This window comes from Cucurbita maxima, unplaced genomic scaffold (assembly GCF_002738345.1).
Source record: "Cucurbita maxima cultivar Rimu unplaced genomic scaffold, Cmax_1.0 Cma_Scf00068, whole genome shotgun sequence".
Taxonomy (NCBI): Eukaryota; Viridiplantae; Streptophyta; class Magnoliopsida; order Cucurbitales; family Cucurbitaceae; genus Cucurbita; species Cucurbita maxima.
Window position 1 is genome coordinate 450449 of NW_019272084.1, and position 25414 is coordinate 475862.

A 25414-nucleotide genomic window follows, 5' to 3' on the forward strand; every position below is an offset into this window, starting at 1 on the left:
ACAACAATAATAGTGAATGCCTATCTAACTTGAAAGTAAGTAAAGGGGTTTGGAACGGGCATGCGGCTATGGACAACATGTCATGAACAAGCATAATTGGGACATCTTACACGCAACCGTAGGCAACACGCCTTGGACAAGCATGACCGTGACAACCTACAACTTGACTTAAACTCACCTCGTCTTGACAAGGTATGTAAGTTGTAAGGTTAGTAGGCATGATCTCACTCCTTATGTGAATTGTATGCATATGTTAGTTACTGTCTTTTGAACTAATTAGGATACAATTGGTTACAATACCTAATAACTTGGAGTATATGGCATGATGATAGATTATGGACCTTAAAACCTGAAGTGGTACTATACGAGAAGATAGAGCAGGTAGAGCCTTGACTGAGACCTACCCTGCTCAAATTCCTTATAAGGAAAGACATGCTAAGAACAAGCGTTGGAATAAGTAGATACCATGATGCTACCATCTATGATCTAGGTCACTCAGATAAACTAGGGTAACATAAACAGTGGAGAAAATGTCAGAATATTTAAGTGGTCGAGAGTGTTAAGATTATGCCCTAAAGCCTCGTAATTAATTGTTTAATTTTAATAATAACTTTGATTATTTTATTTAAAATTTAATATTATCCCATATGTGATTCACATACAAGAGGATCATGTTTAAGAATAACCTAAAGGGTTTATAGTATATGGATAAGGTTTGCCGATGCTAAGCAACTAGAAGGTTCAACCACACCACATGTAATTCCTTCAACATTTTTACATAAAGCTTTAGCGATGTGATTCTAGTAAGTTAGCTTTATGTCTATCAAGCTTAATCCAGTGCAATGATTTGTTGGGCTACAATCAAAACTGATCGCTATTTCAGTGGCCGAAGTTCCCTTGATGTCTTCGTATGTTACTTCATTAACTTTAACTTCAGAATCCTAAGTTATATTATAAAACCAAATATAAACTAGTAATTCAATAATAAGATATAAATCGACCATAGTCTTAAATTTTCTAGATAGTATATATAAGTTAGAACAATTATCTCTAATGATATTAGATATTTTGGATAAATTAAAAAATAAAATCATAAAAGCTTCATACCATTTTAAGACATCGTAGAATAATAGCATCCCTAATTAATTACCTATAAAAGTAATTTAATGTACAAAAAAAAAAAAAAAAAATAATACTAATAATTTAGTATCCATCTTAAACCCAAACAAATTTCAAACAAAGATAAAATAAATTAATTATTTATAAAATAAAAAAACTTATGTTGTGTTCATTCAATTTAAGCTTAATTATAAAAAATTTAACATGTATGAGATTAATGAGGAAAATACTCTTGACCCGGACAATCTTTGAAACGTGGACAATAATTTTGATCAATTATGATTGAGTTTTTCACATTATCAATAACAATGTGTTGAAAATGAACTTTTGTAGCGAATCCATTGCTTGGTCTTTCCTTACTCCATTTTGAGTCCCCGTGAATGTAGATGATTTCAATGTAATGTTATGCACTCCATCCTCCTAAGCCTCCATCCTTAAGCTCCCAATGCTACAAACACATTCAACAAAATATCAAATGTTTCATGAGTTTTAATTTCCTCACTCTAACTTAATATATTATATAACTATTTTTATCCAAAATAATTTTAAAATAATTTCAATCATTTTTCTCACGTTCAAAATAACTTTAGAATATATTTTAATCATTCAAATTTAATTTAACGTTTCGATTATCTTCTAAAAATTAATGTGACAAATTTATTTAAACTCTTTAAAAAACATTTTTAAACATGCTCATCCTAATCTATCTCTAGTTACCTGATTCCATGTCTAGGTCCACATGTAATACTTTCCATCCACATGTTAAATGTCCCTAGACCGATGGAGACCAGTCGTCACCATTTCTAATGTTCGAGTTGAGGATGGTCACATCTGATGATTGTTGCAATGGATGCCATCAGTGTTTGGACTATCGCCTGCAGAAAAGACATTCACACCTGTCATATGCACATTTTGGCACCGATTCATTATAATGTTGAACAATTGGCTGTTAATTGAAGATAATCCATTAATGCTCACTTCTTTCCATCATTTATTTGAAGACTCTATCAATTAAAACAACTGAAAGCCAGAATTAGTAAAAATTTAAAATAATATTGTGATTAATCCATTCTATTTTCTTTCAACTTTGGGATAAAAAAAAAATCAATTTTTTTTTTATATGGAGCAAACTCAAATTCTCCATACCTTAGCTCCAATGGGACAACTCTTCCCTGAGTGTTTGCAATTCCATAAGGCAGTTCCTTGTCCATCAATAAGACCGCCAGTAATGGAAAGCCCATTTATATGATTAAACAAAATCCAAGAACTAGATTCAGCTAAAACTTGAATGTCCGAGGAAGCCACAAGAGTTCCATCAATGAGAACAGTAATAGCATTGTTCTTACAAGGCCCATTAAATCTCGCACTTTGAATGAAGAATATATCCTCGGGAACGTAAATAGTGGTCAGTTTAGATGAGTCACAGGCCTTAGCCCATGCCGTTTGAAGCACAGGCGAGGCATCAGTCTTTTCATCGGGCTTAGCTCCGAGAGTAACAATATTGAATGTTAATTCAGCAGCTGAGGCATGGTTAAAAAACAAAAGGAGAAGGGAAAAAAAACATGTAAGATTACAAGAAGAGAGAAAGAAAACTTAATGATACAAGAGTTCATGATAAGCATGAGAGAGAAAAAAAGGAAGCAAGTGATAGGATAATAGAATAGGATAATAGAAGAGGATAATAGAAGAGGTGTGGAGTGATATTTATAGGTTAATGCTTACCTTCTAACTATAATTTTAATTATTTGTCTCATGTACTATTTTATTCTTATTCTATTTAATCATTATTGTTTTTATATGATTTAACCATTTTTAATTATTTATGTCATGTAGGTAAATTTAATTTTTAAATTTAAGTCTATCTCATAAGATAAGACACGGATTAACATTTTAATGATTGATCTCTCATTTTTAAAATTATTAAATTAAAAAAAAATTCTTTGTCAATATTATTTTATTTTTGTTCTAACTTAAAAAGGGATGGGAAGATTTTAACTAAAAAAACCTAATTTTTCCAACAAATTATTTTCTAAAAATGGATGTTTAATTATTTGTTTAGGTCACCTAAAGAACTATACAATAGAACAAAATGCTATTATATATTTTTTTATCATATCGTTGTTAGTGATGTAATAGAAAGTTGGTGACTTTTTATTTGCAAAGATGTCACAAATAATGAGAGGCAGAATTGTTTATCATATTTGTAACTATCCAATAAATTTACAAATGCATCACACAAAGAAATAATTTACAAATGTTACATTTTTCAAAGTCTTAAAGTCTATCAATGATAGAGTATATCAATAATATGCCGTTTTTATATCTATCAACAAATTTTTTTTATCATTTATAGACTTTTTTTTTATGGTCCTTTGGTGATAGATTTGTATCAATATGATAGACATCTCTTTTCTCCTTTGATTAAATTGAACCCAATTATCACTCTGATAGGTTCTTTCCTTTTATCACTTAATTTTGTAAAATCATTGAAGCACAAGTAATTGAAAGTTTGTAAATTTTTTAAAATGAATGAACTAAAATCTAATTGGTGTAGAGCCAACAAATCTACTGGGGATGGATGGAGAGATCCATGAAAAGGTAAAATAAGTGAGGGATGAGAGAGATATCTTCTAAATAGAAAGATTGGGTGCCTTAAGCAACTATTAGGACTTGTATATAACAAGGATAGGAAGAATTGAAAACTTGTCACATCCCCCTACAGTAAGTTTTGAGGCATTTTGATCCTGGTACGTATAAACATGATTTTAGTGAACGGTCATACACCTTCGAATTGACATAATAGAAATGATAAAGACCTAACTCCGTAAAAACAAGTAAAAGAGATTGGAACGAGCATGAGGTCACTGACAACACACCTTGGACAAACATGATAGTGACATCTAGAATGCGACTATAGGTAACAGACATTTGACAAGCATGCTTGTGATATTCTCCTCCACTCAATTGGTTGACATCTTTATCAACTAACTCTTCACGAACTAAGCAATGTAGAATGAGGCTGACTTTAGCCCTCTCGAAGTGTTTCCACCCGATCTCAGCATTGTGATATCTCTTCTGATCTACCAAGAAATTTTATAAGTCTTTTCTTGATTCGTTGGTGTGTCGTATCATTTAACCAAACTCTCTTCTACTTCCTTCGTAATGGGATTCTTCATCATGGCAAGAGGTCGTGTTGCCGCATTGTTATTGGTGTCTTCTTGATTGGGATACATTTCAAGTTTATGACGTGGATAAATAACTAGTCCTCATCCATGGGAGCAATTGGTTCCTATATGATGCCTTCCAAACCTTCTACATGACTTTGACTGGTGTATAGTATTTTTGCATCAACTACTAATTTTTATTGCTTTGGAATCGAAGTTGATCGGATCTAAACTTGATTAGAACTTTGTCTTCACTTCCAAACTTTTTGCAGCTTGTGTTTCCGACCAGTTATTCTATTCATTCGTTTGGATGTTTTTTTCCCGATTAGACACTAGTTCCTTTGGAGATTTGTCTCCACCTTTCGGTGGATGTATTCGCTTGGATCTCTCCCCAGCATTCGAGTGATCACTAAAAAATTTGACATTCAACAAGTCATTTAACTATTTATGAGATTCAACTAGCTCCGATTAAGGCATACGACACATATTTGTAATAGAGGATCTCGTCCCTAATACTAAATCAATTTTAGATCTATCACTCTAGGTGGAGAAGCCATATATTGTGATGTTTTCCTGTTGTGACTTGTGAGGTTTTTATTTGAATTTGCTCACTGGAGCCCTCCTCTTCAATAATGGGAATGATGATGAGCGTGGGTTCATAATAGGAAAGATTGAGTCTCAATTATAGCATCGATATCATCTTCACCCTTTTGGTTATCGGGTATGGATCTGAATGATGGTGTGGTTTGACCTCATAACCACAAAGCATTTTGTTTGGGGCATGAAAATTACCTTACCTTTAAGAAAAAAATCTATTCGCAACATGACATTGAAATCCTTCATCTTGATTATCATAAAATCAGTTTGCTCAATCCAAGTCTCCAACTTGATCGAAGTTCTCTTTGCAACTTTTGAGATAGGTAAGGCTACAAAATTACAAAATTGACAGTTTTATCGTCCCAGTGTCTTGATGCTTGAGAGTGTTCAAGCGTTTCTCTTTGTTCTCTATCATGAAGTTGTGGATGACTCTAGAATTGATCATTCTACTCTTGGCAAATCTATGGATAAGACCTCAATGTACATAAGACATCATTCTATTGGCTCTTTTGTCTCTCCCACTCTCTTTTGGAAAGCAAATAGTACTTCAAGGTCCCCAATGTATGGGTTTTTGACGCTTTGACTTGGATGACATGGAGAGTCACCCTTTGTGGGTATTCAGATTCTCGATAGGCCACCTTGGATATGAAGCAAACGAGGGCCTTTATTTGTAGCTTTTTTTGTTCATGAAGTTTGTCATGAATATCTACCTCTCTTTTAGGAGGATTCATAGTCTCATCCTCCAGCTAGTCTTGTAAATTATTATTTAACAATTATTTTATTTATAATTTAATATTATTCCTTGTATAAAAAATCCAAGGTGTCACAATTCGAATTTTCAGTTTTGCAAATATGGTTGAAATTATCAAAAAATATTTCAATTCATGCCACATCGAAGAAGAATGAAGTTTCATGTTATAAATTTTGGGTAGATTACAATTTAGAGTAATTTAGAGTATATTGTATGAGTGATGTCTCTTGGTTCATATCAACATGAATGGAGGCTAAAAAGATAAAAGCAAAAATAAATAAAAAATAAAACAAAATAATAAAATGAAGTAAAATCAAAATCAAATTAGTGAAACAATATCACAATAAAAATACAAAATAAATACCTTTAATATTGTTTAAATTTATTACAAAGGGGAAATGGATTTGGGATAGAATTATAAAATGTAATACAAAGAATGAAAAAATAGACCAGTAGCTTGCTAACACCTAAAAACTAAAAGGGAAAAAGGGTGAGTAAATAAATATATCTAGTAAGCAATTTATCTATAGGCTCTCATCACATCTTAGACCTAGCTTGTGATCACGGATTTTACTCTAGGTGGAGATCTATTGTTGTTCATAGACTTGGGAGACTACGCAGTGGTAACCGGTTTCCAAGGTTAAGGTGATACCTCACAAAACTCTCTCTAATAGGTAGGGACAACATGGTGAGTGCTAGCCTGCTCATCATCCATGGGAGGTATTTAAGGAACTCGTCTCACAAGCCATGTAGTCACCTAAAATTAGGGGTGCCACCCCGTATGTGTTAGCTTCCTTGACTACCCGTAAGATCAACACCCACTCACCCTGCAGAGGATTCCAAGTGAACTATCAAGTAGCATGTTCCTATCCAACCGCACACCTAACTCAACAGTATCGTACTGGAATGGAAAGGGAAGTGGAATCTTCATAAACTTTACTGTCTACAATCGGCCTAGGTGGATACCTTTATGTACTAGGGTTGTCGTGGTGGTCTTTTAGGTCCCTAGGGCGGTTTGGCAGCCTTGGCATAGATTCACGTCTCTAGGTTCCTTGATTCCATCTCTTTGAGTCTGATTCTCCCTTATCTCATTATTTTTCAATTTCATTAGTAATTTCACTTTCCAAAATACTTTTAAACATTCCATTTATTATAATTATGAACCTGAATTATTAAATTGTGATAGTAATTTAATCATTTAAGAAAAGAGTTAAAATAATCTAACAATTAACTGATAAACCCATTTTTAAAAACTTAGATTCGTATATAAGTTTCATTCTTTTGTTTATAATTATATAAATATTTATAATAATTTTATAATTAAGATTAACTAATCTAAATATTATACATCAATACATTTATGCCAGGGTTAAACAAATTTTGTAGCAGATGGATACATTATTTCAAAAATGTCCAATAATATCAATTAGACACTCTCTTATAAAAAATGATTCGGTTTTCTCTCTAATGGAGGTGGGATTTCACAATCCACCCATTCAGAGCTCAGAGTCCTTGTTGGCAATCATTTCGTTTCCCTTTCCAACCGACGTGGGATCTTACAATCGACTTCCTTCACGGCTCAATGTTCTTGCTCGCACTCATTCCTCTCTCCAATCGATGTGAGATTTCTCACAGTACTCTCCCCTTTTGGGCCCAGTGTCCTCACTGACATACCGCTTGGTTTTTGGCTCTTATACTATTTGTAACAATTTGTAACAATTCAAGCACACTGCTAATATTGTCCTTTTTGGGCTTTCACTTTCGAGCTTCTACAAGATTTTTATAACACGTCTGTTGGGATAGATTTTCACAACCTTATAGAAAATACTTCGTTTATCTCTCCAATCGATGTAAGGTCTCACAATCCACCCTTCTTCAGGGTTCAGCATCCTCACTGACAATCATTTCTCTCTTCAATCGATATGAGATCTCTCACAAGAAACTTCTAAACTTATATAAATTCATGTCCTCTTAGCTCTAGGTCGGCCTTTAGGTTGGCCTTTGATTAGATGTCGTAGTTTCTCTCTTACATTTATTAGTATACAATTATATTTATTGTGGAACCTCCGACTATAAATGAGTATGATAGCATCGAAGAGAAGAGAAGATAACATTGATTTTGTGGATCATATCAAGGTAACCCTTCTTGCTTTCACTTTCAAACATGACTTTTATTTTATTTTTGTCGTCATATTTTCATTTCATAACATATTTATATTCATTTGGTAACATTCATATTAATGGGTTTTTTTTTTCCACTTTTTAATTTCAACTTTTGAGAAATAAAAGCTTTTCGTTAACTACTTCAGGTAACACCTTCAAAGATGAATTTTAGAAACATTTTTTATAAAAAGGTGAAAATAGAACTAAGATAGAAGAGTCAACGTCTAAAAACAAAAAACAAAAAAACAAAAACATTGTTTTGACTCAAGAATGTAATTTTAAGTAATTTTAAGAATGGTGCCAATCTATTCCTTATTTCTGTTTGGTAGATTTTGAATAATTTGATTTAATTTTAGACACAAAAACCTTGAATGCAGGCAAGTAGCATGGCAACGTTCAGTCTTTTAAACAATCCAAAACACACGATATCGTCTCTAACAGTAAAAGGAGCACGCCTTTTCGTTACAAGATTTCTTGTTCGATACATATCGACTGAATCGTTAATGTGAGCCAACACAATACTATATTCATTTGTTTCGTTCTTAATGAGAACTCATATTGGTTATAATAAATTTGATGACAGTATAATGGAAGATGGGGGGAAATATTTACCTTTGAGGGAACAATAACTAACAGCTTCCTCCGAAAGGTTGTTCTTAAAGTTCACAGCCCTCATTTTATTGGAAGGTAATTTAATTATTTATTTATTTTATTAATTTTAAAAAAAAAATTGTTGAAAGAAAAGGATAAAATATAATTTATTTTGGAAGATTATGAGAGAAGCTGACTTAGGACTTGCGGATGCATATATCAATGGAGAATTTTCATTAATGGATAAAGAAGAAGGTCTTCTTAACCTTATTTTGGTGAGCTTAATTACTTCATTTCTTCCTAATCCTAATTAAGGTTCTTAATGATCGTCCTCGTTCATGCTTACCTTCTAATTTTGCATCTTCTCATTGCTAATAAGGATACAAATTCTTCTAATACGAGAAGGTAAATATGAATTATAAGACATTTTAATTACGAGTTTCATTTTTGAAGGAGCTTAATTGTAAGACCCCACCATTGATAGATATTATCAGTTTTAACGTGTTATGTATCGTCCTGTTACATATCGTCGTTAGGCTCACCGTTTTAAAATTTATTTGTTAGGGAGAGGTTTTCACTCCTTTATAAAAAAAAATGTATATGGGTATCCTATCCACCCCCTTGGGGTCCAGCGTCTTCGCTGGCATACCGCCCAGTATCTTGGTCTAATACTATTTGTAATGGCCCATGACCACCATTAACAAATATTGTCTGTTTTAGCCCGGTTATATATCGCCGTTAGTTTCATGGTTTTGAAACGTGTCTACTAGGGAGAAGTTTTCACACCCATATAGGAAATGTTTTGTTTTCCTCTCCAACCGATGTGGATCTCACATTAAAAGTTTTTAATAGGTTCTTGAATTTACATTTTTGTGTTTCTAATATATTCAATAAATTTAACAAGTGTTTAAACGATCGAAATACATCAAATAAAGATAGCAAAAAGAACAATGTGAGGGGAGAGATGTTTTGAAACAAGGAACCTCAAGCACTTAACTTTCATTTCTCTTTGTTATTATTGTGAAGTACTAACCAGCTTCCTAAACTTTCTCCTCAAGTTAAGAACCACTGACAGACGATCTTTCTCGTTAAAGCATAAAACTTGTCTATCTACTACCAATTTTCCTATAGTTGTTCCCTAACTTATTCTATCAAGTCTACTAACAATTCTCTTAAAGTGAGTGACTTGTTAAGTTAAGTTTATAAGCTCATAATAAGTCTTTAAACATTTAATCTTTTAATTAATAACAATTTCTTGAAACTTTGATTTTATATTTAATGGATCTATAAACTAGAAAATTTATTAAAGTTCACATTGAAAGCTACCCAATAAATAACTTATATTCTTATTCAATATTTTTAAAGTTTAAAGACTTGTTAAACACGAACATAAAAATTATTTTAGGACAACAATAATAACATTGAACTGATAATTTTTTAATGTCAGTAATAGTGATCTACTTTTTGTAGGGGATGGTGGTCTCCTCCACTATTTACGGCAACTATAGCATCTACAAAGTATTTCTTTCAGCATACTTTAAGAAAGAACACCATTGCACAAGCTCGTAAAAATATTTCTCGTCATTACGACTTGGTAGTATATGGATGCATCAGTTTCTTAGTCTTTTTCTTTTCGTCTTTAGATTGATGATATCTCTTCAATCTTATTCGTATTCAATCAAAAGATAATTAGAATAACAGTGAAAAATAACAAACAAAAGAAATATAAGATAACTCAAATAAGTATGAGATTGTAGCGTTTGAGTAAATAAATTGTGAGACTAGAAGTGATCCAAAGATATAAAATTATGGTTAAAAAAAGTTTACAAGAATTTATAGCTCCTACCCATATTACTAAATAAAGTGAACATTTCTTTTCGTTTGGTAACTTAATTATAGAAACTTCAAAAATTAAACGGGTTAAATCTCTTTAAAATTATAGATTTTGAATCTTGAGGTGAAGAATTATAGAACAAATCACCCTATCAACCTTACCATTTAATTATTAATATACTCTCAATATCCAATAACATTTCTAATTATTCTATCTTAATACCATTTGTATCAAATTATTCTCTTTTATTGAATAATTTATTTGGTTGTATAGAGCAATGAACTTTTCTCTCTCTTCTTAGATGATACAATGATGTACTTTTATTTATTAAAAATCTCATAATCTATATGATGATTTGCATTGTTTTCTTGACAAAGAGGGAAGATGAAGATTTGAGGATTGCACAATTGAGGAAAATCTCTATTCTTATTAAGAAGGTGATTATTAATTATTACACAACTAAATATATTTTACGTTACCTAATCCTTACTTCTTAATAGGCACGAATCAACAAAAAGCATAAGGTTTTGGATATTGGGTGTGGTTGGGGAACTTTAGCTATTGAAATAGTTAAGCAAACTGGATGTCACTGTACCGGCATTACTTTGTCCAAACAACAATTGAAATATGCCCAAAAAAGGGTTCAAGATCTTGGCCTTCAGGTAATATCTCTTTCTTATGTGCCTATTTTACTTCTTTCGATTGTTGTTTGAGTTAGGTAGTTTCTTCGTTACTTAAGAATCAAGAGATAAAGCTTATCATGAAGCAGCATCCTTATTACTTAATAATCAAGTGCTAACCTTGAGCTCCTATTGAATTAAGGTAGTATCTGGTTACTTAAAAATCAAGGGCTAACCGAAGCATAGCATGAAGCTTATGACACCCCCTAATCATAATACTTGGTAACATTTATTGAGCTTAAGTCATATTCACTATCCTAAAGTGAGCTTAAGTCATATTAAACTTCTAGGCCTCCATAAATCTTGGTTAACCATTAGAGGCACTTCTGTATTTCTCTTAAGCCATAACTTATACCCCTAACTTCTTTAGATTTTAAACTTGTCCAAACATCTTGAAATATAACATAACCCTTCATGTAGTTGTATATAGACCTTAATTAAAATACTGGATCATTAGGAGGGTATTTGGACCTTGAAATATTTTAAATGAACGTTAGGGACATTTTGGTCATTTTACCACCTTTAAACTTAGTTCGAACCCCAACCGTGATCAATAGTTCTAAAACTTTATATAATTCTTTCACATTGTAAAATAAGGCTTCATATAAAGTTTCACGATATTAGGAGATCGGTTGGGTAATGAATAAAAGGTAAGTTATGTTAGGGGCATTATAGTCATTTTACACTATTACTTGGTTTCATTACTAATCATTTTGATCCAACCTTCTTGTAGGATCATATTGAGTTTCTTCTTGGCGACTATCGAGAATTATCAAGTACAACTAAATATGATAGGATCCTATCGTGGTGAGTTTTCAAATGAAATAAAGCTATTAGTCATAATATGCATGAATTAGTACTATAACATAATAATTATTTGATTAAATTATAGATTTAGTATGTATCTAATAGATCACAAAACTTTTTAGATTCATGAACTTTGAATCTAGCTTAATGTCCTTAAATTTGAAAATGAAAACTTTACACTAAACTTTTAGTTTTGCATCAAATAAGACATTAAACTTTTAACTTCTTGTTCGATAGATTCATGAATTAAAAAAAAAAAAAAAGTTGAATAAGTAGAGGATTGTCACAACCCAAATTTTGGGATTTTGAAACTCGATCAAAACTAAAAAGAAGAATGTGAGAAAAAAAAGTAAAATACAAAAGAAAATCTAATTATAAGAAGGTGTTCTTTAAATTTATTATAAAAGAGAAAAATGGGTTTGAGATACCATTGAAAAAAAAAATGAAAACAAACCGACACCACAGAACGATCCCCTCTCTGACCACACAGCTTTCGAATGCTCCTTCACCTCAACCGAAAACTAGTGAACACCCGAAAAGAGAGGGAAAAGGGTATGAATATGTAAATGTACCGAGTAAGCAATCTATTTGTAAGCTTTCATCACATCCATGATTTAGCAAGTGACCATGGTAAACTCTAGGCAACAAGTGTATTGCTCTTATTGTGTAGAGTCTTGGATAGGTAGCTTAGCCTAAAAAGTGGTAACCGGTATCCGAATATGAGGCACTACCTTCATAGACTTCATATTAGGTGGGAACAACATGATGAGTGCTAGCCTACTCGTCAATCCCACAAGTCATTTAGTTGCCGAATCAATCCCACAAGTCATTTAGTTGCCCAGGGTTAGGGGGCACTACACCCAATACGTGCCGCTCCATTGGTTATCTGCATGATCAAAGCTCTCCCATAGGACGAATCCTTCATGCAGGGTAACTACTAATTACCCGCATGATCAACACCCGACAACAGGATGCGTGTAGAGTAATCCAACAAACCATTGAGTCACACATTCCTAACCAACCTCATGGCTAACTCAACGGTACTGTACCAGAGTCAAGAGGGAAGTGGAGGTCCTCACACACTATACTACTGCTATCAGGCTATGAGACTACTTTTGTCATTCATGGTTGTCGTAGAGGTCTACTAGGTTCTTAGAGGTATCTAGAAAGTTTAAATCACATCTCTCATTTTCAGGACGTTCGAGGTTAGCTCCTTGGACTAAACTAATCTCTATGTGCACACAAGTCTAAACCTCTAATCTCTCACAATCCTGAAGTGCAAGATCTACTAGAAATGTATTGACTTGGGTCAATAAGTAAATCGCGCTAGCTGTAACGTTCTAATCTTAATTGACTTCTTTCATGGATGCTTCGATAGGGAGATATTCCTATCAATCACCTAAGAATGTAATCCATAATTTAAACTTCACCTTAGTCATATCTGGGAGTTGAGGAGGTCTATTGGATTTCCAAGGCACATAGGTGGCTTAACGTAAACTTATTACTCCAGGCTGCTCTATTCTAACTCTTCGAGTCTTTCTTAGTCTAGGAGCACTAGAATGTATACCCTCTGACCGTCACTCACAATCGTAAGGTGCTAAGTGCATTGGTGGCGTACTAACCTATGTTATCATCTAGCCTTAACTTTGTGCAGACAAACATACTCTATAGGGAGAACATACAGTCAAACTCTTAGAGCTAGAACATACTTGACCATGCAAATATATATACAAACATATAATCAAGCAAGCTCAACAAGGAGATAACATCTATCAATCACCCAGAGCAAAAATTTTAATAGTCTGTCCTCCTTTCTAACACAACGAAATACATATAAAACAACTTTCATCACAAATCCCGTCATAATCACATTTTAGTAATTTCTAACATCATACATAACATATTCATCCATATTGCCCAATTCGTATTCTAGTCATGCTTATTCTATTTTTTAGCTTATAAATTACATAAAATAGCATGCTACTCGAAAATCTCCACCTAGGGACATAACAGTAATTTTACCATAACATTCATATAGTGCATTTTAGTCCTTAACATGCATTTTATAACCACCTGAGTTAATGAATGATCTCATGCTAGCACGTTCTTTCGATGCCTACAAGTATTATTTATCTAAATTTGGTGTGGTTTCTTACTTGGTGAAGTGTGCCTTCCCAAACTAGCTTTTCCACTTGTTAGGGGCCCCAAAGTTTCTAATTTCTTTGGTAGGTTCTAATTCAAGTAAAATTAGGGTTCTAATTTCTCGGACATTCAAGTCTTGATGTTGAATCGAGTTGCATCTTGGTACACGAGTTGAACTGCGCATTAGTTTGCGAATGCATGTCGGATCTAGCGCAATGTGTCATCTTCACCCGTTTGACACGTTGAACCATCCATAGTGCCACATGTGTTATTCACCAAACCAACCGTGATTTATTAGATGGGTGAATCTATTTAAAAACATCTTAATGTTAACCTAACTATTTATTTATTTTTTTGGCAGTGAGATGATAGAAGCGGTTGGCCACGAATTCATGGAAGATTTTTTTGGTTCTTGTGAATCAGTGTTAGAGGACAATGGTCTTCTTGTTCTACAGGTTTAATTAATTTTTTTTTTATTTTTTACTTATAATTAATTCTTTTAATTACTCTTTATTTATAATTATTATTATTATTATTTTTTTTTTTTTTTTTTTGCATTAGTTCATATCAGTGCCAGACGAATCTTATAAAGAGTATCGGATAAGTGCTGGTTTTATAAAAGAATATATATTTCAAGGAGGATGCCTTCCATCATTAAGTAGAATAACAACGGCCATGGCTTCTGCATCAAGGGTTTGGTAAATAGTTAATTTATGTTCTTCATTTTCAACAATAATTATTAACAAATAATGAAAAAAGTCCTTTGGATACCGTGTGGAGCACTTGGAAAATATTGGAATTCATTACTATCAAACATTGAGGTGTTGGAGAAAGAATTTCTTGAACAATCAAAGGTAAGAAACCATTATTATAATAAATGATTTTGAACAATCAAAGGTAAGAAACCATTATCATAATAAATGATTTCGAATCGAAATCTAATTTATATTTTGTTTCAGCAAAATACTTCAACTCGGGTTTGATCAAGGTTTCATACGAACTTGGGAAATACTATTTTGATTATTGCGCTGCTGGGTTTAAATCAAGAACTCTTGAAGATTATCAGGTAATCATATTTTTACATAAGATATCAAGTTAATGTTAAGAATTGTAACAACCCTAGTTTTCTAGGGATCTAAAGTCGCTACAGTATGTACGACGTAGCTTTTCATGCATAAATATTTGCCAACATTTTCATAAAACAATTTCATAAACTTAGAAATATTAGATAAAAGAAAATAGATATTAAAAGTGACAATGCTCTATTGTAACCAAATGTCTAAGAATTTAAATACAATTGTCATATGCATGTGTCATAATCTTTACTTGCGATATCGTTGTCAGCTGTACATGGACCGGTAATTATATATATCAGACTAAATATGCAATTGAAGTCATAATCTTGATGTTATATTTAAATTAAAATTATATAAACTTTATTGCAGATTGTGTTTTCAAGGGCGGGTAATGTGGCAACTTTCAACAATCCATATGAAGAAATAGCTTCAGCATTCAAACTCCTTTGAAGAATTGCATTCACCGTATTGAATTTCTTCGACTTTGAGATCCAAATGTTCCACATTTCTTCTATGTAGAACGTATAATATAATAATAATAAACTATTGAATAAAATAATTAGTACCAAAATATCCAATAATTTTGTAAAAAAGGTAATATTGTAATTTAAAAAAGAATAAAACAACCTAACAAATTTCTAAATAAAATAAATAAAAATTAAGGATAAAAACATTTTATTCTAATCTATGTCTAGAATAAATATACATGTCTTATGCATATGTTATTGTCTCGACTTACGATGTCATCGTCAGTAGTCATGAACTTAAATGATGTCATGGATTTAAATGTTCATAAAATTCATTTCAACGAAAAGTAAACATCAATGAAATAGCACAAAAGAAATAAAAATAAGTTCAAAGTAACAAAAACGCTATGATCTAACCCCTAAGGACTACAATTTAAACATAAATGAAACTACCCTAGCTTCAGTTCTATGGTCTTCATAACGACGCTATAATGACCCTAAATTTTCTTTTTAATCTAGAGTCGCTGTTGTATACATGTCATGAACATTGAATGCAAATATACTTCATTTAATTTAAGCTTTTATAAAACATAATTTTCATCTTAAAACACTGCCATGGATTTTCTGTTTGAAAATATCTTTAAAACGACACAATGAAAGACTAAATAAGAATAAATAAACATTTAAATTAAAAACATTCTATCCTAGCCTAAGTCTAAGAATAAATCCATGTGTCATTGTCTCGAGTTGCGATGTCGTTGTCAGCCATACAGGATGTGGTTTGAGTGTTTTAACAAATACTCAATAAGCGACCCCCCCTATCGGGGTTAAATGCAAGTACATACAGATCATGAGTGAGATCTATCATATCAGTCTATTTTCCTAGAGAGACTATTTTTAAGCGGACAATTGGATGTGTGCTTAATTTCTACACATGCTCCACACATGTGAGTATGGGCTCATTAGTCGATCCGCACACCTCCTAGGCCCCTTTCTACTCGAGCAAGCATTCTCTGGTAGCTGTTGATGTCGAACACCCGTTAAGAATAGCGACCGTAATAACACCATTTTGGTAAATATAATGATCATTTTCCTGTCTCGTAGCATACACATCCATACCATCGTACAAGGAGAAGAGGTATCTCCTAGTGTATGAACACACAATAATGCATGAGGCCCTAACATGTTTCCTTTTCATTATCATGCATGACAACCCCTCTAGCGTTCTCTTCATATCATAACATTTTCATCAAAATTTTCATGCGTATATCGGAGTTGTACATTATGCCAATTTGTCATTTGCATGTTAGTCATATCATATATAGTTCATGTTGCACATTTTTCATATCATAAACTTGTCATGCCTTTAAACGTATCAATTCATATCATGCACATATCATATATCATAACAATCACATAACATAACCCAAGCATGCCTTCAATCATATCATATCATAAACATATCAATTCATCACATACAACATAATATTCACTTATCAACTCATACACACATTAGTTCATAACAGTTTGCATATACGAGCATATGATACGTTGGAAGTCACGGGCATGTGTCATCATTCATCATATAATTATAATTAAATCGATGGTAGGGTCACTTACTTGGTTGGCCTTAGCTAACATTTTCCCTAAATTTGAGTATGTTCGCTTCTCGTCCCTCAAAATTCCTCTAAGTGTCACAGGTTGTCATTTTCTATTAGAATATCCATCCCGACCTTAAGTGCCTTAAGCAAGATCAAATTCAGCTTCGAGATTGTAAGAACGGTGGAAACTAGGCTATTTTTCTTTACCAAGCTGAGGGACTACATTTTGAGTTGTGGAGCTGAGCCGTGTAAGCCTAGGAGAATTTTTGTTGTAAGTGTGACATGTGGCGCAACAGGGCAATGACGCGTGTGCAAGTCAAGTTGGGTAGATGCGCGGGTTGCTGCAAGCGTGCGGGTCACAGTTCGTAGGTTGGGCTTGCGATTTATGGGTCATGGAACTTTGGACGCTGTAGGTGGGCTGAGATGTTGCAAGTGGGTCTCAATTTACTAATTTGGGCCTCAAGTGTAGGTCTAGGCGGAGTGCAAAAATGGTTGGATAATAAGTTATTAGTTATGTTACTCGATCCAGATTCGACCTAAAGTCCACGGACTTCATCTTCCTTACCCGACTTTTTCGGAAAACACAAAAAAAGTTCTCTCTCCTCTGAAAACTATGCTCCAACGTCTGTTTCTTGTTGTTTTTCCTTTTATGCTTCTGTGGCCCCTCCTCTTCACTCCCATGAGGTTTCACTCCTATAATACACAGAACCCAAAACTCAAATATCATTTCCGAGGAAGCACAATGTTGCTAAAGTGTGAAAAGCTTACCTTTCGTGTAAGTGCAGTTGTCGGTGGTTCTTTTCCTGGTGTGGGTTGGTTGTTTCGACGTCGGATCTCCTCAATTTTGTCTTGCAGGAGAACTTTCAAACTCTCTCCTTATCTTGTTTTCCTTTTAGATTTTGTTGTAGGTTGCATTCTAGGAAGGTTTAGGGTCGATTTGTCTTCATGTTTGGCATGCCATGGAGTCGGGGGAGGGTGTGGTCGAGGTGGGAAAGATAATTCCTGTGCTCGTTGGAATTCTCGCGAGTCTCCAGCAATCACGCTTAGTTTTTTTTAATTGTTGTTGTCATTACATTATATACCCCTAAAATGAACTTTCAAACTCTTGGATTAACTCATTTGGCCATGTTGTACGATGCTTTAGGGATGGAAAAAGTTCCTAGTTCGAGTTCAATCCCCAAGTCTACGGCTCATAAAGGAGGAACTCCTAGTAAATCCTCTAGAAAGACATTTAGAAATTCATTTACTATTGGTATCGTATCTATCGTCTTTTCTTTTCATTTTACGTCTGCTACACAAGCTAGAGCTCACCCTTCTTATTGTACTTGACATTTAGCTTTAATCATTGACACTATCTTTGGGGTGACTCCAGTACAAGTTTCTTTAAACTTAAAGTTGGGTTTGGTTGGTGGCAAAAATACTACTTCCTTCTTGTGGTAATCTACAATGGTATAGTTTTTGGCTTACCAATCCATTCCTAATATGATGTCGAAGTCCGTCACACATACTACTTTCAAGGCTATGCTTATGGTTAGTCCCGCTACTATTTCTTGCCCATCTTTTATCTTATTTTTAGGTCTTACACACTATTTCCTAATATGGTTGTTCTTGTAACACCCTAGTTTCATAAAGAAATGAAGGAAAGAAGCGCTGTGAATGGAGCTAGGGAAGCGATGAAACAAGCGATGACAAGGTTGGTCACACACATTTTCTTCCTGTCTAGAGGAAGAAGACAATGATGTGGCTGGTTCAAAGACCAAACCATGACCTTCCCTCGATCTTTCTTAATTTTAACTCTCTTCTAGACCCAGTTCTCATGAAATAGTTTATGGTTCCAAAATCCAAGCACAATAAGGAATTTGTGGAAGAAAATTTGAGGTGATTCGAATACGGGAAGCTCAAGAACGGAGGTCCCAAACGTCAATGACAAGGTAAGTAGTCATGTTAGACTATTCTTAGGAAATACTTGTAGGAATCGCTTGGATCTCAGTATAAAACTTAAGCCAAATATGAAAGAAAATACCAAGAACCGAAAGTTAAGGCTTTAAATCGATCAAATTGTTTGGAATGTAAGTAACATTAAAATAACTAAGCATTGCAAATTTTTAATACTGAGCATATGATGGTGTCTTAAGATGAAATTTAGAGGTTATTGGATAAGGATAAGTAGTTAAACCAAGTAACTGTGTAAAATGATCCTAATACCCCTAAGGTAATCTACCTTCAGTTCATTGATCTACATAACCTCTAAATGCTATGAAACTTTGTACTAAACCTTTTATTTTATGCTTTTTGAGGATGTTGTGACGTTTGAAAGTTATTAGAATACATTAAGTAGCTAAATTAAGAATTAGGGGTAAAATGACCAAAATGTCCCTAAGACTCCTTATTATATTTTACAATTTAGACATGCTCCAAATCACTTGCTACTTCTTACAAGACCTTATCCTAAAAACATGAAGGTATGTTCAAAATTTTAAGTTGATTAGAGTAAGTTTGGAAAGTAAACCAAGTTAGGATCAAACACCTAAAGGAAACATCTCAAGACTTAGACATTTTTAGAACCCTCTAAAGAATTTATTAAGACTATTACTTGCTAGAATAACTATGTCTTTTACTATGATGGATTCATAAGCTACAGAATGCAAGATACAATTATTCCTCAAGAATAATAAGAAATACATAAAAAAATGTTTATGATTGTCAACCCAAAGAAAGTGTCACACAAGCTCTACAACTACCAAGATAAGGTATCACACTCCATGTCCTAAAGTTTTTATGATATGAAAGAATGCTAGGTAATACCCTGATCATGTCCAATGTGACCCATGACCTCCCACCACGTATGTTTGGAACATAACAAGCCTTGGATGTAGGTCTTCAAACTACGATGCTTGAAACGTAAGAAGCCCCGAGTATAGGTATTCAGACTTTACGGCTTGAAATGCATGAAGCCTTGGGCATATGTTGTCATATTGTATCACAAGACAAGCCTTAGATGCAGGTTTAGTAAGTAGCCTACGTCGCTTGGAACATATGAAGCCTTGGACACAGGTTATTAGTTTAATGACTAGTACCTTAAATCCTAGGGAGAGTGTCTTAGAGAACGAACAAAAAATTGAACAAGAACCTAGAAAGTAACCAAGAACAAGACAATGATCAAGAACTAGAACATAGATCAAGATCTGAGTTCTAAGAACAATAACCTAGATCCTTAATACTAAGGTCCTTAGACTAGAATCAAGGTTTCAGAATCTAATGACCAAGTTCCTCAAGATATATCATGCTAAGAATCAACAATTCAAGAATAGAACTAAAGAGCCTAAGTACTTACAAGAAGAACAAGAGCAAGAAAAGAAAGAGTATGGTACCCTATGGACACGATTAAGAGCCTATAAGTAGGCTACTTACTGAGTCTTTGTACTCATTCCATGTTTTCTATGTTTTTCACGTAAACAAGGAGTTGGTCAAGGTCGGGAGTGGACTCTGGAGAAGGTGCCATAGATAAGCTTCACTTGTTGTCCTCCACACCTTTTTGTTTTAAATATTTTGCTTTCCTTCCTTATTTTGTATTTTAACTATTAAGTTGTATCTTAATAAGTTTTGTGTGAACTTTTTATTTTGAAATAATATAAATATTTCGTATAGTATGCTTTAAATTTTTTTTGTTTTATTTTTGTGAATATTTTGCTCATTTGTTTAGAGTCATCGAGTCTCAATCCTTACACACGTGACCACGGGTTTTACTCTAGGTGGAAGGCGGAAGGCTCTTGGTGTTCACAGACTTGGGAGCATACGTAACGATAACTAGTGTCCGATATTTAGGGGCTACCTCAAAGAACTCTTTCTAATAGGTGAGGACAACATGGATGATGAGACATGGTGATTACTAGACTGCTCATCATCCATGTATGGTACCTGACGAACCCGTCCCACAGGCCACGTAGTCACCTAAGGTTGTGGTGTACATGCTTGCTTCACTGACTATCGAAAATATCAATGCCCACCTATAGGATGGATCTACTGTGCAGGGTAATCAAATCAAACTTTCTTCTTGTGATTATCTCGACACTCTATAGGAAGAACTAAGAGAGGAGTTCTTGCATTAAGCTCTCCCAAGTGTCCACAGTACATCGACCATCTTGAATGTCGATGTACTTGGATCTCCACCAAAACTTTGCATCATCGACTAGATAAATTCTTGCCAATGTAACCTTCACTTTGTATGCTACAACATTTTTGGCTTGAAAGTACTATTCGAGGTCAAAGATAAAGTTCTCTAGAGCCTTGGCATCTCGAACAACATAAAAAGGTTTGGGCTACGGAACCTTTATCTAGTTGAATTGGACTACAACTTAAACGGGGGTTTGATTCTCCAATTCTTTCATGGTGAGGACATGTCTAGCGCTCAAATTCGCCACTTCATCCCTAACCACTCCAAAAGCTACTCTCAAAATTTTAGATATTTTTGAGACAATCTGAACGATCGCTTTTTGAGTATTTTCTAAGCCCTCGATATGTTCTTCCATCCAAGCAACAGAGCCCGTCGAGCTATCCTCACGCTTGAGCCACTAGCAGTTGTGGCATTGTCTTTTAGGGTCTTGACCCTAACCATTAATACATGGACATTAGTTTCTCAAGGCGACCTGCCAGCTCGTTGATCCTGTCAGCTTTAACGAAAATAAAATTCATGTGAGATTTTAAAAGCCCAATTCATCGGGAACTTCACTTAGGTAGAGTAACTAATTTTTGATCTCTACCAACTGATTAGTCTGAGACTTGCCCAGTTCTTTTGCAGCAGACATGTTTGTGTCCTACAATTCAAGGAGCCAACTTGGCTTTGATACTACTTATCACAATCGCACTATTGTGGCCGCAGGATAGCGATTATGTGACACTTATTCTAACCCAGTTAACAAGTCATTCGTATGAAAATCATAAGTCATAGGCCATGTTTGGAAGAAAGTGTTTTAAAAATCGTGAGAAAGGAAATGCATTTTTTTTTTTTTTTTTTTTTTTTTTTTTTTTTTTTTTTTTTTTTTTTTTTTTTTTTTTTTTTTTTTTTTTTTTTTTTTTNAATTGTTGATTAGTCACATACCTTATAGTACATTTTGAGGCATTTTAGCCCTGACGGGTGTAGACATGATTTTGTTGACAGGTCATACACCCCCCTACTAACACAACAATAATAGTAAATTTCTATCTAACTTGAAAGTAAGTAAATGGATTTGGAATGGTCATGCGGCTTTGGACAACACATCATGAACAAGCATGTTTGGGACATCTGACACACGACCGTAGGCAACACGCCTTGGACAAGCATGACCGTGATAGCCTGTAGCTTGACTTAAGCTCCCCTCGCCTTGACAAGGTATGTAAGTTGTAAGGTTAGTAGGCATGATCTCACTTCTTGTGAATTATATGCATATGTCAGTTACTATCTTATGTACTAATTAGGATACAATTGGTTACCATACCTAATAACTTAGAGTCTATGGCATGATGATAGATTATGGACCCTTAAACCTGAAGTGTTACTATACCAGATGGTAGAGCAGGTAGAGCCTTGACTGAGACCGACCCTGCTCAAATTCCTTATAAGGAAATACATGCTAAGAATAAGTGTTGGAATAAGTAGATACCATGATGCTACCATCTATGATCTAGGCCACTTAGATAAACTAGGGTAACATAAATAGTGGAGAAAATGTCAGAATATCTAAGTTATTGAGAGTGTTAAGATTTATGCCCTAAAGTAATTAATTGTTTAATTTTAATAATAACTTTGATTATTTTATTTAAAATTTAATATTATCCCATATGTGATTGACATACAAGAATATCATGTTTAAGAATAATCTAAAGGGTCTAATGTTTGTAGCGAATCCATTGCTTGGTCTTCCCCAAGACTTAATTCTTACTCCATTCTGAGTCCCCGTGAATGTAGATGATTTCACGGTAACGTTATGCACTCCATCCTCCTCAGCCTTTATTCCTAAGCTCCCAATGCTACAAACACATTCAACAAAATACCAAATGTTTCCTGACCTTTATTTCCTCACTCGCAACATAATATATTATATAAATGTTTTTATCCAAAGTAATTTTAAAATAATTTAAATCATTTTTCTCCCCTTTCAAACAACTTTAGAATATATTTTAATCATTCAAATTTATTTAAGGTTTAGATTATCTTTTAAAAATTAATGTGACAAATTTATTTAAACCCCTTAAAAACCATTTCTAAACATGTTAATCCTAATCTATCTCTAGTTACCTGATTCCATGTCCAGGTCCACATGTAATACTTTCCATCCACATGTTGGATGTCCCTGGACCGATGGAGATGCAATCGTCACCGTTTCCAATGTTCAAGTTGAGGATGGTCACATCTGATGGTTGTTGCACATGGATGCCATCAGTGTTTGGACTATCACCTGCAGCCAAGACATTCACCCTTGTCATATGCACGTTTTGGCACCGATTCATTACAATGCTAAACAATTGGCTGTTAATTGAAGATAATCCATTGATGTTCACGTTCTTTCCATCATTTATTTGAAGACTCTATCAATTCAAAACAATCAAAAGTGAGAATTAGTAAAAATTTAAAATAATATTGTAATTAATCGGGTCATTTTCATTCAACTTTCAGTTAACGAAAAATTTTCAAATTTTTTTTATATGGAGCCAACTCAAATTCTGCATACCCAGGCTCCAATGGGGCAACTCTTCCCTGAGTGTTTACTATTCAACAAGGGAGTTCCTTGCCCACCAATAATACCGCAGTAATGAAAAGCCCATTTATGTGATTAAACAAAATCCAAGAACTAGAATTAGCTAAAACTTGAATGTCTGAGGAAGCCACGAGAGTTCCATCAATGAGAACAGTAAAGCATTGTTCTTACAAGACCCATTAAATCTCACACTTCGAACGAAGTATATACCCTCGGGAACGTAAATAGTGGTTGGTTCAGATGAGTCACAAGCCATAGCTCATGTCATTTGAAGCACATGCGAGGCATCGGTCTTTTCATCAGGCTTAGCTCCAAGAGTAACAATATTTAATGTTAATTCAGTAGTTGAGGCATGGTTAAAAAACAAAAGTAGAAAGGAAAGAAAAACATGTAAGATTACAAGAAGAGACAAAGAAAACTTAATGATACAAGTGTTCCTCATAAGCATGAGAGAGAGAGAAAGTAAGCAAGTGATAGGAAAATAGGAGAGGTGTGGAGTGATATTTATAAGTCAATGCTTATCCTTCCAACTCTAATTTTAACTTATCTGCCTCTAGTACTATTTTATTCTTGTTCTATTTAACCATTATAGTTTTTATATGGTTTAACAATTTTTAATTATTCTTGTTCTATTTAACCCTTATTGTTTTTATATGGTTTAACAATTTTTAATTATGTAGGTCAGGAAGGTAAATTTAATTTTTAAATTTAAGTCTATCTTTTAAGACAAGACACTAATTAGCATTTTAATAATTGACCGGTCTCTCATTTTTAAAAAAAAGTTTCTATGATTTTATTTTTGTTTTAACTTAAAAAGGATGGGAAGATTTTAACTAAAAAAAAACCTAATTTTTCCAACTGATTATTTTCAAAAAAAATGGATGTTTAATTAATTGTTTGGGTCACTTACACAACTATGCAATGTAACAATATCTATTTCATTGGCTTTTCAACCTCCTACTATAATAATAACAATTTCCTAATACTTTTAGATATTTATATTTTTAGATAAGGCTTCTATAGTGATTCTCTATTATAATAAAAATAACAATTTCCTAATACTTTCAATCTTTTTTATCATGTCGTGGTTAGTGATGTAATAGAAAGTTGGTGGCTTTTTATTTGCAAAGATGTCACAAATAATGAGAGGCAGAATTGTTTGTCGTATTTGTAACTATCCAATAAATTTACAAATGCATCACACAAAGAAATAATTTATAAATGTTACATTTTTTGAAGTCTTAAAGTCTACCAATGATAGATTTGTATCACTATAACAGACATCTCGATTGATTAAATTGAATCCAATTATCACTATGATCTCGTTTTATAACTTTTATTTTTGTAAAAATCATTGACCACACTCCGAAGTAGTTGAAAGTTTGTAAACTAAACTTGATCCGTTAAAAATTAATGAACTAAAATCTAATTGGTGTAGAGCCAACAAATATACGAGGGATGAAGGGAGAGAGATCCATGAAAAGGTAAAATAAGTGAGGGATGAGAGAGAGATATCTTATGAATAGAAAGGTTGGGTGCCTTAAGCAACTATTAGGACATACATATAACTCGGGTAGGAAAAATTGAAAACTTGTCACATCCTTCTATAATATATTTTGAGGCATTTTGGTCCTGGTAGGTACAAACATGATTTTGGTGAACGGTCATACACTTTCAAATTGACA

The 25414-nt window shown here is 33.6% G+C and overlaps 2 pseudogenes; one reads left to right on the forward strand and one right to left on the reverse strand.

Annotated features, from left to right (window-relative positions):
* Nucleotides 1–695: 695 nt before the first annotated feature.
* On the reverse strand, nt 696–23985 carry LOC111472223 (annotated as a pseudogene).
* LOC111472206 lies at nt 7750–15382 on the forward strand (annotated as a pseudogene).
* Nucleotides 23986–25414: the final 1429 nt, after the last annotated feature.